Here is a 15,707-nt window from a genome sequence, read left to right on the forward strand (position 1 = left end):
CAGTGACACACTCATTATCGGGCGCTGTCAGCAGTCAGCGCTGTGTTTAGTATTAGCATACATTAGAATAAGCATGCCTGCCTGTCGCCTTGCAGATAATGAAATCAGGGTCTGGAGATGGGGCACTTATAGAGGTGGGAAAGGGAGCCTGAGAGGAGTCACTTCTCAAAAACATCAGGTTCTGACTTGACTTCATATCAAAATGACTTATCCCATTGTCTCAGCTACTGGAAGCAGCGAGTTCAGTCACTGCTGCAGGGCTAATTCAATAACATTCAGGTGCCCAATAGCAAAGATGACACATTCTACTGCCTTGCACTTATTTCTCACCATTTTCTCATATCTACCATCCTGTATGTTCTATTCACCATGTTCGACTGTCACATGTGTCAACCATGTTCTATATGTAGCATCCTGTACGAGTCCACCATGTTCTGTATCTACCATCCTGTATGTGCTCCACTATATTCTATGCCTACGTTCCTACCCTGTTGTATATCTACTATACTCTATGTGGTTCACCATGTTCTACCATCACAAGTATCAACCATGTTATATATCTAGCATCCTGTGTGAGTCCACCTTGTTTTACATCTACTGTCCTGTATGTGTTCCATAATGTTCTAGCTACCATCCTGTAAATGTTCCATCATGTTTTATATATTCCATGTTATGTAAGTCCACTATGTTCTATATCTACCAACCAGTATGTGTACCAACATGCTAATCAGCAGTCCACATGTCTTAGCTCTAGTGCACCCTAAAGGCCTTAAACAAGAATTATTATTGGGCAGTTTCGCAAAATACTTTCATATTATTAGACAATTTTTTATGGATATATGTCATTTTGCTTCAATATGAGGTTTTTATCTGGACAGATGATGTCAGGTAACGTTTAAAAGGCTAGGCTTATTGGATGCCTCTGCTAGAGCTTGGTCTAGAGTTACACTATGACAGAAAAGAGACGTGAGGCTTCAAAACAGTCACAGAACAGACCTGCCAAGTAATAATTACAGGGGTCAGAACATCTGAATAGTGCAGAAGGTCCAACATTTTATTTTTCATTTTGACCATGTTTTACTTTCATACATCAAATCTTAGAGCCTTGCACCAGACATTGTTTATTAAAAGTCAACCTGAAATCAAAATTCCATCAACATGAAATTAACTTGGTTATTTAAGTGCCTAGTGATAATAAGCATTGATTCATCACGGCATTCCACATTAAATATACAATTTTTATTTCCCATTAATTTTAGATTGGCGTGTAGTCTGTTTTCCCTACCCCTGAAATGTATTCTGTTTCTTGATTATGTCACTGCACTCCAGCTATTGGGAACAAGACCAAAATAATAATAATAAATGAATACTATGGAATCCCATTTGGTTGCCAATGTGTTGCTTAGACATTCCTATGGCCCCCCTATGGCAGCCCAGGTGGGGGCCATTGCTATTTGTACTAGACTAAATAATGGACTTGATCTTGTTCTTCTCCCTATTTTACAATCAGTAGTCCTCTAGATATGTGACAGACTGGAGTATCTCCTGGATCTCTCCTCTTCCCTGTAAATCTTTCCTACTTATATCCTAATGGCACGATTCAGTGCTGCTCAGATGAAGATGAATTCCCCTTTTGAGTCAGTTCCTCTCAGTGTTTTTCATGCTCTTAGGGAGCTTTTCTTGACGTTGTCTCCCTCAGCAACACTCATTAGGAGGCTGCACCGGCAGGACAATTTCTCAGTTGTAGCAAGTACTGTATAACTAATCCTGAATTTAATTGTTTCAATTCACTTCCTGTGCAAGTCCTCCCCCTCCAGGCTTCATACCTTTTCCACAGATACAGTTAACATTCAGTGAATAATTTGATATATCAGTCTAGAGAATGCAATTTTGCAATCAAACTTCTCAAGTGCTGTGACAGAATGCGGAAAAAGGACAGCACATCTGTGCACAGTCCATAAAAGCCTGTTTTTCATCAAGTTATGCTGTTTCCTGTGAAGTGCCTATCAGAGACCTTTAATGAAACCATAATCTGCCTCATCGTTACCTGGGATATACCAGGTGACAGACTAGGGAGGATCAGTAAAGGTGGCTTTGCAGGGCTTAATGTTAAATCAATTTCAGCATTTTGCCATAGCACTTCATGTTTTATGCATCGTGAAATAGGCAGTTCACATCCGGTGTTCTATTCATTGAAATGGCCAGTTAATCTTAGTTCTGACAAAAGCGCCGTGGCATTAAGCAACTACCCAGCAAGATCTTTTTTCAAGCACGCTTTTATTTTTGAATATCAATCTTCTCAAAATTGCTATTCATTCTTTAGACGCATGCTTTTGAATAAAAGGCTTTACATAAAGTTCCCTGAATCAAGATCTGAGGAACAGAGACATCACACACCAGAGAATTCAATCACTCACAATTACATTTTTTTTCTGACCACTCCACAGTAGAAGAAACAACAAAGCAGTGCATATACAGCAGATCTGAATTTTTAATAGATCTGCCTAAAGCACATGCTTAGCAATACTTGTATTGAAGAGCAATCGTCTAAGGCATGAATAATTGACACTACAAGAGCAAAGCGTCAATGTGCCGGTAAGAAACGCATAGAAAAACCTGGCAGAGAGCTGTCTAAACAGGATGTACAATGTGATGGGAAGTTGTTGAACCCCTCCTGCTGACATGAGTTTTCCATTTGAGCCACAATGCTACGAAGTGCTCTAATTCAATGTCCCTGTATGATCAAACAGGCTTCAGGAAAAAATACAGATATGCCTGCGTAAAATGAGTCAGATTCTGAAAAACTGGGTCAAAAGGCATTTTCTTTGTGCTTCGTCTTCTGAACACCCCCCCCCAGAAAACGTAATACAACAGGGGTTCCCAGTGTTAGTCCTGGTGACCCCATGCTCTGCACATTTTTGTGTTTCTCCCTACTCTGCACTCATGACCCATCCCATGAGGAACTCATTAAACAATTAACGAGTAGAATCTGGTGAGACAAATAGAGACAAAGGACAAACATGTGCATAGTGCGGGGTTGCCAGGACTGAGCTTGAGAACCCCTGCAATACTTTATTTTACCTGTAGATACTGGAGAAATATCACAACCTGTTTTGCAAGAAATACGCAAAAGATTTTGGGGCTTCATTAAAATGGACCAATTATCTTTCAGCTGAAATTTGAACATCCCTGCCTTTATGAATGTGTGCATTTGTCAAACAAAGCTCTTGTGTTTTCGAACTGTGGCCCTCAAACTAGTTCTCAGGGAATTTTACACCCTATAGTCATAGGCAAAGTTAGAAATGCCCCTGGTCAAATTATGGGGTTTGTTAATTTTCCAAATGGAAATATGGTAACGCATCCTTCACACATTCCTCCATAAGAACAAACTCAACTATTCCATTTGTTTACCAATTTTAGTACAGAATTTCTATTTATTTACTGAGTTTAATATTTTAGAGAAAAAACGAATAGGTGAAAGGAGTAGATGATTAATAAACTTTTAACAAAGTATCAGTAACACATCAACATCATATCAGTGAAACAGCAGAAGTGTAGCATCTAACCACACTGAGGTAAACATCTTGAAGATGTTGATACATTACATACATTAAATAGGTGTATTGTTGATAAGTTACATGAAGTAGGCTTGATACGGTGCTTCCATTAAGCAAAACCTAAACCTACCTAGCCTTAGCCAAAACCTAATCCTAACCTTCATCCTGGCCCTTATCCTAACCCTAACCTTAACTTCAACCAAAAACCTAATCCTAAACTTCATCCTGGCTCTTATCCTAACCCTAACCTTAACCTCAACCCAAAACCTAATCCTAACCTTCATCCTGGCTTTTATCCTGACCCTAACCTTAACCTCAACCCAAAACCTAATCCTAAACTTCATCCTGGCCCTTATCCTAACCCTAACCTTAACTTCAACCCAAAACCTAATCCTAAACTTCATCCTGGCCCTTATCCTAACCCTAACCTTAACCTCAACCCAAAACCTAATCCTAACCTTCATCCTGGCTCTTATCCTAACCCTAACCTTAACCTCAACCCAAAACCTAATCCTAACCTTCATCCTGGCTCTTATCCTGACCCTAACCTTAACCTCAACCCAAAACCTAATCCTAACCTTCATCCTGGCTCTTATCCTGACCCTAACCTTAACCTCAACCCAAAACCTAATCCTAACCTTCATCCTGGCTCTTATCCTGACCCTAACCTTAACTTCAACCCAAAACCTAATCCTAACCTTCATCCTGGCTCTTATCCTAACCCTAACCTTAACCTCAACCCAAAACCTAATCCTAACCTTCATCCTGGCTCTTATCCTAACCCTAACCTTAACCTCAACCCAAAACCTAATCCTAACCTTCATCCTGGCTCTTATCCTGACCCTAACCTTAACCTCAACCCAAAACCTAATCCTAACCTTCATCCTGGCTCTTATCCTGACCCTAAGCTTAACTTCAACCCAAAACCTAATCCTAACCTTCATCCTGGCTCTTATCCTAACCCTAACCTTAACCTCAACCCAAAACCTAATCCTAACCTTCATCCTGGCTCTTATCCTGACCCTAACCTTAACCTCAACCCAAAACCTAATCCTAACCTTCATCCTGGCTCTTATCCTAACCCTAACCTTAACCTCAACCCAAAACCTAATCCTAACCTTCATCCTGGCTCTTATCCTGACCCTAACCTTAACCTCAACCCAAAACCTAATCCTAACCTTCATCCTGGCTCTTATCCTGACCCTAACCTTAACCTCAACCCAAAACCTAATCCTAACCTTCATCCTGGCTCTTATCCTGACCCTAACCTTAACCTCAACCCAAAACCTAATCCTAACCTTCATCCTGGCTCTTATCCTGACCCTAACCTTAACCTCAACCCAAAACCTAATCCTAACCTTCATCCTGGCCCTTATCCTGACCCTAACCTTAACCTCAACCCAAAACCTAATCCTAACCTTCATCCTGGCTCTTATCCTAACCCTAACCTTAACCTCAACCCAAAACCTAATCCTAACCTTCATCCTGGCTCTTATCCTGACCCTAACCTTAACCTCAACCCAAAACCTAATCCTAACCTTCATCCTGGCTCTTATCCTAACCCTAACCTTAACCTCAACCCAAAACCTAATCCTAACCTTCATCCTGGCTCTTATCCTAACCCTAACCTTAACCTCAACCCAAAACCTAATCCTAACCTTCATCCTGGCTCTTATCCTAACCCTAACCTTAACCTCAACCCAAAACCTAATCCTAACCTTCATCCTGGCCCTTATCCTAACCCTAACCTTAACCTCAACCCAAAACCTAATCCTAACCTTCATCCTGGCCCTTATCCTAACCCTAACCTTAACCTCAACCCAAAACCTAATCCTAACCTTCATCCTGGCCCTTATCCTAACCCTAACCTTAACTTCAACCCAAAACCTAATCCTAACCTTCATCCTGGCTCTTATCCTAACCCTAACCTTAACCTCAACCCAAAACCTAATCCTAACCTTCATCCTGGCCCTTATCCTAACCCTAACCTTAACTTCAACCCAAAACCTAATCCTAACCTTCATCCTGGCCCTTATCCTAACCCTAACCTTAACTTCAACCCAAAACCTAATCCTAACCTTCATCCTGGCCCTTATCCTAACCCTAACCTTAACTTCAACCCAAAACCTAATCCTAACCTTCATCCTGGCTCTTATCCTAACCCTAACCTTAACCTCAACCCAAAACCTAATCCTAACCTTCATCCTGGCCCTTATCCTAACCCTAACCTTAACCTCAACCCAAAACCTAATCCTAACCTTCATCCTGGCTCTTATCCTGACCCTAACCAGGATGACCAGGGACCTCTCAGGTTAACTATAGATATATGGACACCCCAAATAATGTGAAAAACAACAGAATTCAGCAGATTATAAACAAAGCTTATTTACACAGACAATTAAAAGTCTCTTGATTGATATGTAACTCAGAGTCAGTTTAGTGTTTATTTCTTCTAAAATGCACCACTCAAAATAAAGTGTCTTCAAGTGTGCATTGAACTGTACAGACGTGTGTTCTCTGTAGACGATATGTACCAATTTTCAATTAGAAAATCAACAAACCTTCTTATTATCATCTTCTTGATGACTATAATATTGTACTTGTTTTGAACCATGTAAACAACACAATAAGAGCAAGCCAGGCTAGAACACAACCTCCACTTCACAAAGCTAGTTTTAACACGATTATGTTGGCTGCCTTGGGGTGGAGGGTGGTTGATGGACGTCTTGACATTAAAATGGGTTTCCTTTGAAACTACACTGTCTCTCTTGATATGTTTGGAACATGGTATGAATTCATTTAAGATTAGTTCATGCTCATGTTGCCCTTTTTTCCCATTTGAGACCCTGCCACCCAAAATGTCTGTGCATGGGCCTAGATAAGAGCATTACATCTAGGCTTACATGAAAGAATGCTTGTTTTCTTTGCACTTATCATAACCGTAGTACTCCATTTCTCTAGGCAAGTCTTTTAGATTTGCATGTAGTTGGACTCAAACCCTGCAAAAACTGAGCTGCTGGCTCTTGCTTTTCATTTTTGAAAGAACCCTCAAAACAAATCTTTTCAAAAGAAACTCAAGTGTTATTACTCAAGTGTTAACTGGTAGTGGAATATTTCTTTTTACCAACCCTCGTGCTTATTAGACACATAACAGAAAGTGCTTCAATATGAGATTTTCCGGGACATGCAACGTTTAATAAGAGCTACAGAGAAGATACGAGTCTCGCAGCCTTTAACTGTCCTATATATCCAATGAGGAAATTGCTCTATTACTGTGTTCCTCCTGGTGACATTTACTATGTATCAAATATGGTCCCTGATTCACTGCCTCCCCTGCAGAGCAAATCCATTTCCTCCCATGATTAATTTCATTGTTGCTGTGGATATTATTATTCCCCCTTATTCTGCTCAGTCTGCTGCTCTGGCCCAGGTCCTCTTTGTAATTCTGTTTAGGTTCAGCTGTTGTTACGAGTCACGTGCTCTGAAGGCCTGAGCTGTAATAAGATTCGGCGCATTCACTCCTGTGCTGAGCACCCAAAGAACCATTACAAAGCCAGCTTATTCTGGAAGCACAATTTTCTGGTGTACAATAGATCACAGTGGATCATTTCATAATAATTACTGTAAAAAGCTGAACATACCAGCACCAGTGACTTTGCTGCCCAAAGCTCAGGTGTAATAATCGTTTGGGGCGATTAAGAGCATCTCATTTTCTAAAAAGGTGTTGAGTTTAATTTTCCTCATTAAACCAAGACCTCTGCTCTCATGACAAATGAAGAGGAGAGGATGTATTGAGCTATGCACGCCCATTTACACCCTCAAATTTCAGATTCCTGCACTCTGACTTTAAAGAACTACTAAGGCATACAATAACGTCTTTTCTCATTTCTGAATTAAAACCAGAGGCTTCATTTCTAAAACCTACTTAAATTTTATGCTGAGCATTTGCCCAGGAATGATAGTGTTTGCTTGAAAATAATTTATGCAACTTAGACACGAGACTGAGTAGTATGAATAGTTTATGAAAAAACTATCAAAGAATTTACATTTTTTGTATATTAATGCAATAAATGCTCATGTTATAGAGAATTATAGAGGAGTCTAAATGATAATAAATGACATGATCCGCGCTAATAATCATATTTTTGTTTAGTAAGCCTCAATGACTTGTCTCTGTAAGAAAAAAGACAAAATAGTTTGAACTTTTATTTTGAATTAATGTGAATTTCTCTTCATAGCTAAATCTTTACACCACGGTTATCTGGATCAGACTGAATGAGGCTTCATCGCAGCTATCAGTCTGTTTGGACTGGCTGCTTGAGCATAGTGCAGTTATGAGACTATGTGCAACATGGCTGTCTGGACCGTTGGTGTTGGACCAGCATGAGCGATGCTACACTACAGCGACAAAGCTGCTTGAGTCAGCTGCTTGAGCAGTGCTACCCACCACAGCTAAGGCCTTTTTCTGGGTAGGGGCTTTGCAGGAGGGACCTTCCCTTGTGGCCAAAGACTTTTTTTGGGTAAGCTAAGTGACTCTGTACCATAGTACCATAGTCTGGGGAGTTCCCCTCCAACAGGGTAACTGTGTGTGTGTGTGTGTGTGTGTGTGTGTGTGTGTGTGTTTTGTGAATTGTTTTCTTTACCGTTAAGAATGTATTTTGCGTCCTTGGGTTTGAGAAAGGTGCTATATAAATAAAATGTATTGTTTTTGTTACTACTAGAGTGAACAAGTTTTTCAGAGTGGTTTAATGTGAAATATAACAAATCAAAATGTATACAGTCGCCTCTCTCAAACTCAAGAACACTTTACAGAAGTAACAAAATACATACTGAACAGTAAAAAAAGGAATATTTTTGCAGATGCACGCTGGATCATTGAAAAAAATCAAGGCATTTAAGAAAGAAGTTAACGTGTGTTTCATTGGCTAGAGCAAAACCTTTTACTGTGTTGACCACATTAAACTATGGAATGTCCTCAGGAATTCCAGAGCATGTCAATATTGTAATGAAAAGTCTTTACACTGATCAACAAGCCACAGTCAGGACAGAGAATGGACAAACAGAATGGTTCCACATGGGCAAAGTAGTTTGACAAGGCTGCACACCATACACGTTCAATGCAGAACATATAGTAAGAGAAGCAGGAATGGAGGAAGATGATTAGGATTCAGGATTGGTAAAAGAAACATCAATACCCTGCGATATGTGGATGATACAACACTGCTGGAAAATCTGGAAGACCTGAACTCATAAAGAAAGTTAAAGAACAGAGTAAAAAGATGGGACTTCAGCTCAATATGAAGAGAAGATGTAGAAATGATGGACAGCTTGTTCCTAACCGTTTAAATTTAACGATTTGTCTCTACAAACAAAGATTAGAATTGTCCAGTCTATTTTCTCTGTGATTCTTTATGGATGTGAAAGCTGGACAATAAACAAGTGAGAGAAGAAAACATAAATGCCTTTGAACTTTGGTGTTGGCGAAGACTTTTAAGAGTGCCTTGGATGGCAAATAAAACAAACTAATGGAACCTAGACCAAATCATGGTTTGGGCTTCATTTCTCACTTGAAGCCCAGATAACCACACAGAAGCTGTCTTACTTTGGACACATTCTGAGAAGAACAAGTTCACTGGAAAAGACCATCATGCTTGGAAGAATTGAAGGTAAAAGAGGAAGACTGCTAGATGGATGGACACAATCAGAGGAATCATGAACCAGCCATTCAGAAGAATCAGTCCACTGTGTTTTGCACACAGAGGAATTAGAAATCCACATTTAACCCATCCGTGCAGTGAAACACCCACATACATCAACACACAGACTAGGGGGCAGTGAGCACTTGCCCAGAGCGGTGTAGGGCTGTCCAAGGTGCCCAGGAGCATTTGGGGGTTAGGTGCCTTGCTCAAGGGCACTTCGGTCACGTACTGTCAGCCAAGGGGATCAAACCGGCGACCTTCCGGTCACAAGACTGGTTCCCTACTCGCCAACACACAACTGCCCCAGAGCCATTCATAGAGCCTTTGAGAACACCTGGTTCCTCTCAGTACCACTGTAAAGACAGTGCTTCTTAAATTTCTTTACAGTACAGTATCCCACATAACACACCCTGCAGGACTGTTTACATCTCAACTGTTGAATTACATAGACGTTTAACCTATTAAATGATATTTTGGCTATGGCACCTGCTGCACTATGTTTACAAATTGTGCATTCTAATGCCCGCTGCAGACTGGCGCTTTCACTATGAAAAGTCTGTACATCAGATTAGAAATGTGTTGACCTAAAAACATTTTCCAGCACCACCCCACATTCTAGGCTGTTATGAACTTTTGTCATTGCTGATAGAGCAGAACAGTAAAACACTTGTGCAGAGCTGGAATCGATAAATGCAGGGGTTTCTTTCTGTTGTCCTGAAGGCAGGCTTGTTAGTGTTCACAACTTAGAGGCCTAAGAGAGCCCAATTTTGACCCCCTGCCTTATCCACCAGCTCCTGCCTTCAGGGGGGTTTTATTTTAACCATGTTCAAAAGACTTTCTCACAGCTGACCAGAAATGAGAAAACATTTCAACGCTTTTCATTAACCCTTAGAAGCCACTGTTATGATTACAATATCAAATATGACCTCATCACTTATTTACATTACAGCTCATTTAGGCCCAATCCCATTTCAGCCCTTCGCCCCGACCACTCAGCCCTCTGTTTTGCACGATCACATCTAGAGGTAGAGCGTCCCAGTTTTTGTTGAGTTTTTTCAGAGGCTCACTCCAAACGGAGTGTTATGAGAAAGAAAAAGAAAAATCAGCCAGGTGGCTGTGCAACAACCTAAAAAGCCACAAATGTAAGTATTTTCTCTATTAAAAATGACGAGAACCCATTGTATTGTCTTAGTTTAAAGTCATTTCAATGTATTATGTTTGTTTTCTTCATAACAAGCATAAAAATAGCTAATAGCATGCTAATGTCTTGGCGGCCAGCTAGCTAACTTCCCCGTTCCACCTTAAATAGCCCAGCAGTACTGACACCAGAATGTAACTGCTGCACCATTTAAGGTGGAATGGAAAATCGGAACGAGAAGCTGGTGTAGAGCTGACTTCAGCATCGTATCACCAAAGAATTAGGGCTGAGCAACAATAAATAATTGTCTTATACCCCATCTTTGAAGGCATATGATGCCCTAAATGTAACTAAAGCCCAGCAGCGAGGTTGCTAAACCTTTTGCTTCCCTGCTATCACTGAAAATGGGCTGGGTAGCCTACAGAGCACTGCCAGTAGCCTGTTTATGAAGCAATGCTTTTTTGTTTTTTTTTTTTAATTTGAGGGCAAGATGCCTTTGCAACTCAGTTACAAAGAAGGGGTAGGGGTAGAAAGAAGAAACGGGACTGGGCCTTAAAGAAGTGAAAATGAATGGGCACTTTGAGAGTCTTATTCTCAATGGAGGTTTGACTATCCTTTTTGTAAAGCAGCTGACATCCCAACAGAGAAACAGGGATACGCATCTGTTTTATATGGAAGAAACTGAGATCAAGTGTCTGCTGGTGTCTGATCATCACTGCACTATTTCTAACACTGTGGACACTTTGTGCCTCTGTATTGCATCACTGAGGCCAGGCAGAAGTCATTAACCTTGAACCTGACAGAAGCTGGAACTGTTATTTCTTACATAAACAGAAACTATTACATCAGTTTACATCACTGACTGTTCGTTAACATTCACAACCTGCAAGCACACAGCCTAGTTGAAAAAGGATGAAAACGCAATGTCTTAACTTTGAGACAATTCAGCCATAAACAATGTCATGGCTCACATAAACTAGAAGCCAGGTTGGGCTGGGCAGCTTGCATACTGATAGTGAAACCAAAGGCTAAATATTAACATTTACATGCAAATAGCAACACAAGTTAGTCTAAGGAACTGGATCAAACCAAAACATTCATGTGAGCTTTATAAGTCTATTTACAGTCCTGTTTACACATCAGCATAATCTAAATACATTACAACATGAAATACATGTAATGCCCCGGATGCTGTATCATCGTATGAATTTTCTGCTGTTTAGATTCTATTCAAATATGAAATTATGTCTGTTTCTGATGAAATGTTGAACATGAACATCTGGCCTTTCATTGGTTTTGTCGAAAATAGTATAGAAATTGACTGGGAAATGAGTAAAAACACTCTTTCGTCCTAGAGAGCAGCTTATAAAGGTGCTGCTGCAGTGCTGCAATTTTATTCATGCATTAATTTGATTAGCAAAAAGATTTCAGAGTAGCGGCTACTTGAAGGACAGCTACATAGACGTAGCTTGGTATGGTCATTTTAATAAAGCTCAACGTGAGAAACTATGAGGCATAAAAAAGCATATGAGCTTTATAATTTAGTAGAGGTGTACTGATTATGTCTGCATGATATAGACATGAAACACATTGTTTAATAAATTGATAGGATATCACCAGGGGTGTAAAGAGTACTGAAAATCCCTACTCTAATACAAGTACTGTTACTGTAGTGATAATTTACTCAAGTACAGGTAAAATATTAGTAAATAAAATTACTCAAGTAAGAGTAAATAAGATGTTTTTTGAAAAACTACTTAAGTACAACCTGAACATATTTCGGAGCTGACTCGGCTACATCGTCTGAAATAATCTGTAAAAAAAACACTAAAGCTGAAGTTCTGAGAGCTGAGACTGATCACAGTCCAATCTGCTGGAGCACATTCACACACCATTCTGTGAAGTGTGTAAGGAACAAGGTTTACAGTAAACAGGCATTTCATGGTTAGATGATTATATAAGACGTCCTAGTTTATCTGTTCCCAGTAAAGTATTTAAGAATCCCTGACAGACTGTGCAGAGGATTTTACTGTTAAATCAAGTTCATTTAACAGATAAAATGATTCAAAATTATGAGTAGATTGGTTAAATAATAACGTAATTTTAGTGAGTCCTGCTGCACACCAGCTCCCTGGACTCTAGCTTACATTAATAGGTGTGAACCTCTACAGACAGTAAATACATTCACAGCCTTTGAACAGAGTCAGACATCATGACTCTCACACATGCACCAAGGCGGGGGAGAGCCAATAGAATCGACTTGCAATGAAAGGCATTTCCGTAAAACAAGAACACCCACATCAGGAACGCCCGCTTGTCATCCGTTCTCCTACCTACTGTGTTTACACTTTACTGTGAATCTGCCATCAGGACAGTTACCGATGAGTTATCATAATAATGCCAGGTGCTATAATCAGCTTGTCATTGCTCTGATAGGCTACTCTACATCTCTATGTCAGGGTAGTAGAGTGTATCTGTTTTGTTATGTTATGCTGTGGATGACATGATTTTAATCAATGATACAATATTCAAAAGTACAACTGAGGGAACAATGTAAATATTCACTGACCCTGAACTATATCAGTTTCCACTGTTTTTTATTTTTGTGATAAACCAGTTATTTTGGTATTATGGGCAATGCTGGTGCACAACAACAAAGTTATTAACTGCTATTTCAATTTTTTTTCTTCACGAAGATTGCCACCCAACTAAAAATACTGGGCCTCACTTGACCGTCCCAATGTAAACATTCTGGCTGTCCCTGCTTGACCTAGACGCAACTTCTGCAAAGTATTGGTCTTGGACGGTGTCCAGTCTTGATTACTCTACTACTATTAACATCATAAAATGTACCCCTATTAATTCCATTTAAACATTAAACCAAAGTAGGCATATATGGTGCATTTCCATTTTAGGCCACACAATATGCATTTAAACATATAAAAGTGGTTCATCAATGAGGTTCTAAATAATGAGCCTCAAAAAAACCACAAATATCCAAGGCCTTCTCAGAATTCTTTACAGTTTTGAATCCATAAACAATATATTGCATTTTATTCTATAGTTTAGAATATATCAACAGCAGCCAAAAATATGCTCCACAGTTTGGAATATACCAACAAATATATTGCAGTGTATTCCAATTTCATGCAGGAAGACCATGTCGTGATTTTGCTTCCAGTCCCCAAACTCATAAATCAGCCTGACTGTAACAGCGTGCCAGCTTTTCTCTCACGGCTGTTTGTTTTACAGTCCGCCTTTCAGTTTTACACGCTAACAAACCTGAACCACCTGAGACCTGGCAGCCAAACCAGCTTATTTACATCATGCTGTTCTTTTGTAAGTCGGGAGAGTAAAATGAGCACAATACAGGGATGATGTCACACTTAGGTCCTTTTTCAGAAATGTTCAGCATGATACACGGCCTTAATTAGATCTTTACAGGCAGGCCACAGCTTTAAACAGGTGCTTGCTGAACACCATAAAGAAACTCATGCAAGTTAACTACTGCGTCCGTCCATCCAGACACGTCTGAAGGAAAAGAGGGAAAAGAGACAGGCAATTCACATTATCTTCCAAGTCAACCTCTAAACAATTTACTCTCTCTATAAAAGGTCTGATATTACTTTACTTATCTCTGGGTGCTCTGGGGGCTAGATCTTATGAAGGCAGATGGAAACTAAAGATATCAATGCTACCTTTAAATAGAAAGTGCTTGAGCTTATTTTATATGTGCATATTCTCCTCTAAGTTTTAAACCAGCAATCCTCTGAAATTGGTCCGCTGCATTTCCTGCACTGAATAATGTCAGTATATTATGTCAAAGGTACATATGCCAGCCGCGCAGGAGAAAAATCATACGCTGCTTTTCATCTTTCTTCTCAATTATCAAGCCCAAAGATGGAGGAACACTGCTCTTTGGACAGTGTCGTTTCATATTTCATACTCATTCTTCACATTCAAAGGACTCCAGAAACAAATTGCATTTTAGCTTTGAAATTCAAAGGTAATGACATTTATAAACATTGAGGCACCTCCGCTAAACCTTTCCAAGGGATGTAGTCAGGGAAAGAAAGTGACTAGCTGATGTTCATGGATGGGAAAAGGCTGCTGTACTGATTGTGCTTCCAGTGCAGTTGAGTTGCCAGCAGAAGGAGAGATTATCCAACAGTAGTGTTTCTTTGTCAGACCAATTCACCACTGTCAGATCCACAGCTAGCCTAAGGCAAAGAAGGATTGTGTGGATGATGCTCTCTACTGAATGTGCATGGCCCTCTATTACACTACATCTGTAACAGTACTTATTTATTTCAGAGTTACTAGCAGAGAGTAAGAAGGATGAGAAATTCGAGAAGCGATGAAGTTATAACAGTTAAAATAAAGATTAAAAAAAAAAAACAGATGCACATTTTATGTTTATTGTACTTTCAGATTATCCACTGGCAGGAAAATGTAGCTCGGGACTACATGCTTAATTCCTGTCTGGAAAAGCGCATTGTTTATTTTAAAATATGTAAAAGTTGCCTTACACTGCGCATAAGTCAAGAAATAGCCACAGTCGTATGCAAAAGTCTGAACATTCCTGGTAAAATTAAATATATTATTAAATTTCTAAGAGAAAATATGTCAATACATCCTGTACAGGTAACATACAGCCTAGTTAAAAAAAAGGTGCTGAGGATGTTATATCTTAACTTTGAGACAGTTCAGCCAAGAACAATAAACGTGCCTAGCAACTGAAAGCTACGATGGAAAAGCAAGTGTTATGGGAATAGCATTCAAACTTGTGTTCATTCAGGTGCTGATTACTTGTAAGACAAACCCTCCTCTCCTGGCTAAACAATAAAACCTAAATGTTTCCATGAAACAAAAGTCCATCAGTCCCGCTAAAAACCAGAGTTAAGACATCGTGCACAGGAAACAAACAAACATGGCACCAACAGTATAAAATATGACAATGTTTGCACATCCCACATTGTATTTTCTTTACTAATATATTTAAAATACATGATAAATCCAGCACATACACCGTAAGTATTCTCTGTAAGTATTCTGTACATGATGTGTTAAAATGTGACACTTGACCAAACTTTGGCACACAACTGTACATCATATTACAGTCTTGCTGACATCATTTCTAACATATACACACAATCGTCACGCATGTGATGTTCAGATATTCACGCACCGCCCACTCTGAAGTCACATCGACATCATGAAATAATTCATCACTACAGCAAATACCACCAACTAACACCTCAGTTCATAGCAGTATTATAAAACGTAGTAGCAGTACAATGTACAGTGAAATGT

The 15,707-nt window shown here is 39.6% G+C and overlaps 1 long non-coding RNA gene across 1 annotated transcript in view; it reads right to left on the reverse strand.

Annotated features, from left to right (window-relative positions):
- Positions 1-15,707, reverse strand: part of LOC108441787 — a 109,871-nt gene that overhangs the window by 93,816 nt on the left and 348 nt on the right. The gene's annotated exons all lie outside the window — the stretch shown is intronic.

Source organism: Pygocentrus nattereri, chromosome 26, assembly GCF_015220715.1.
Source record: "Pygocentrus nattereri isolate fPygNat1 chromosome 26, fPygNat1.pri, whole genome shotgun sequence".
NCBI classification, from domain to species: domain Eukaryota; kingdom Metazoa; phylum Chordata; class Actinopteri; order Characiformes; family Serrasalmidae; genus Pygocentrus; species Pygocentrus nattereri.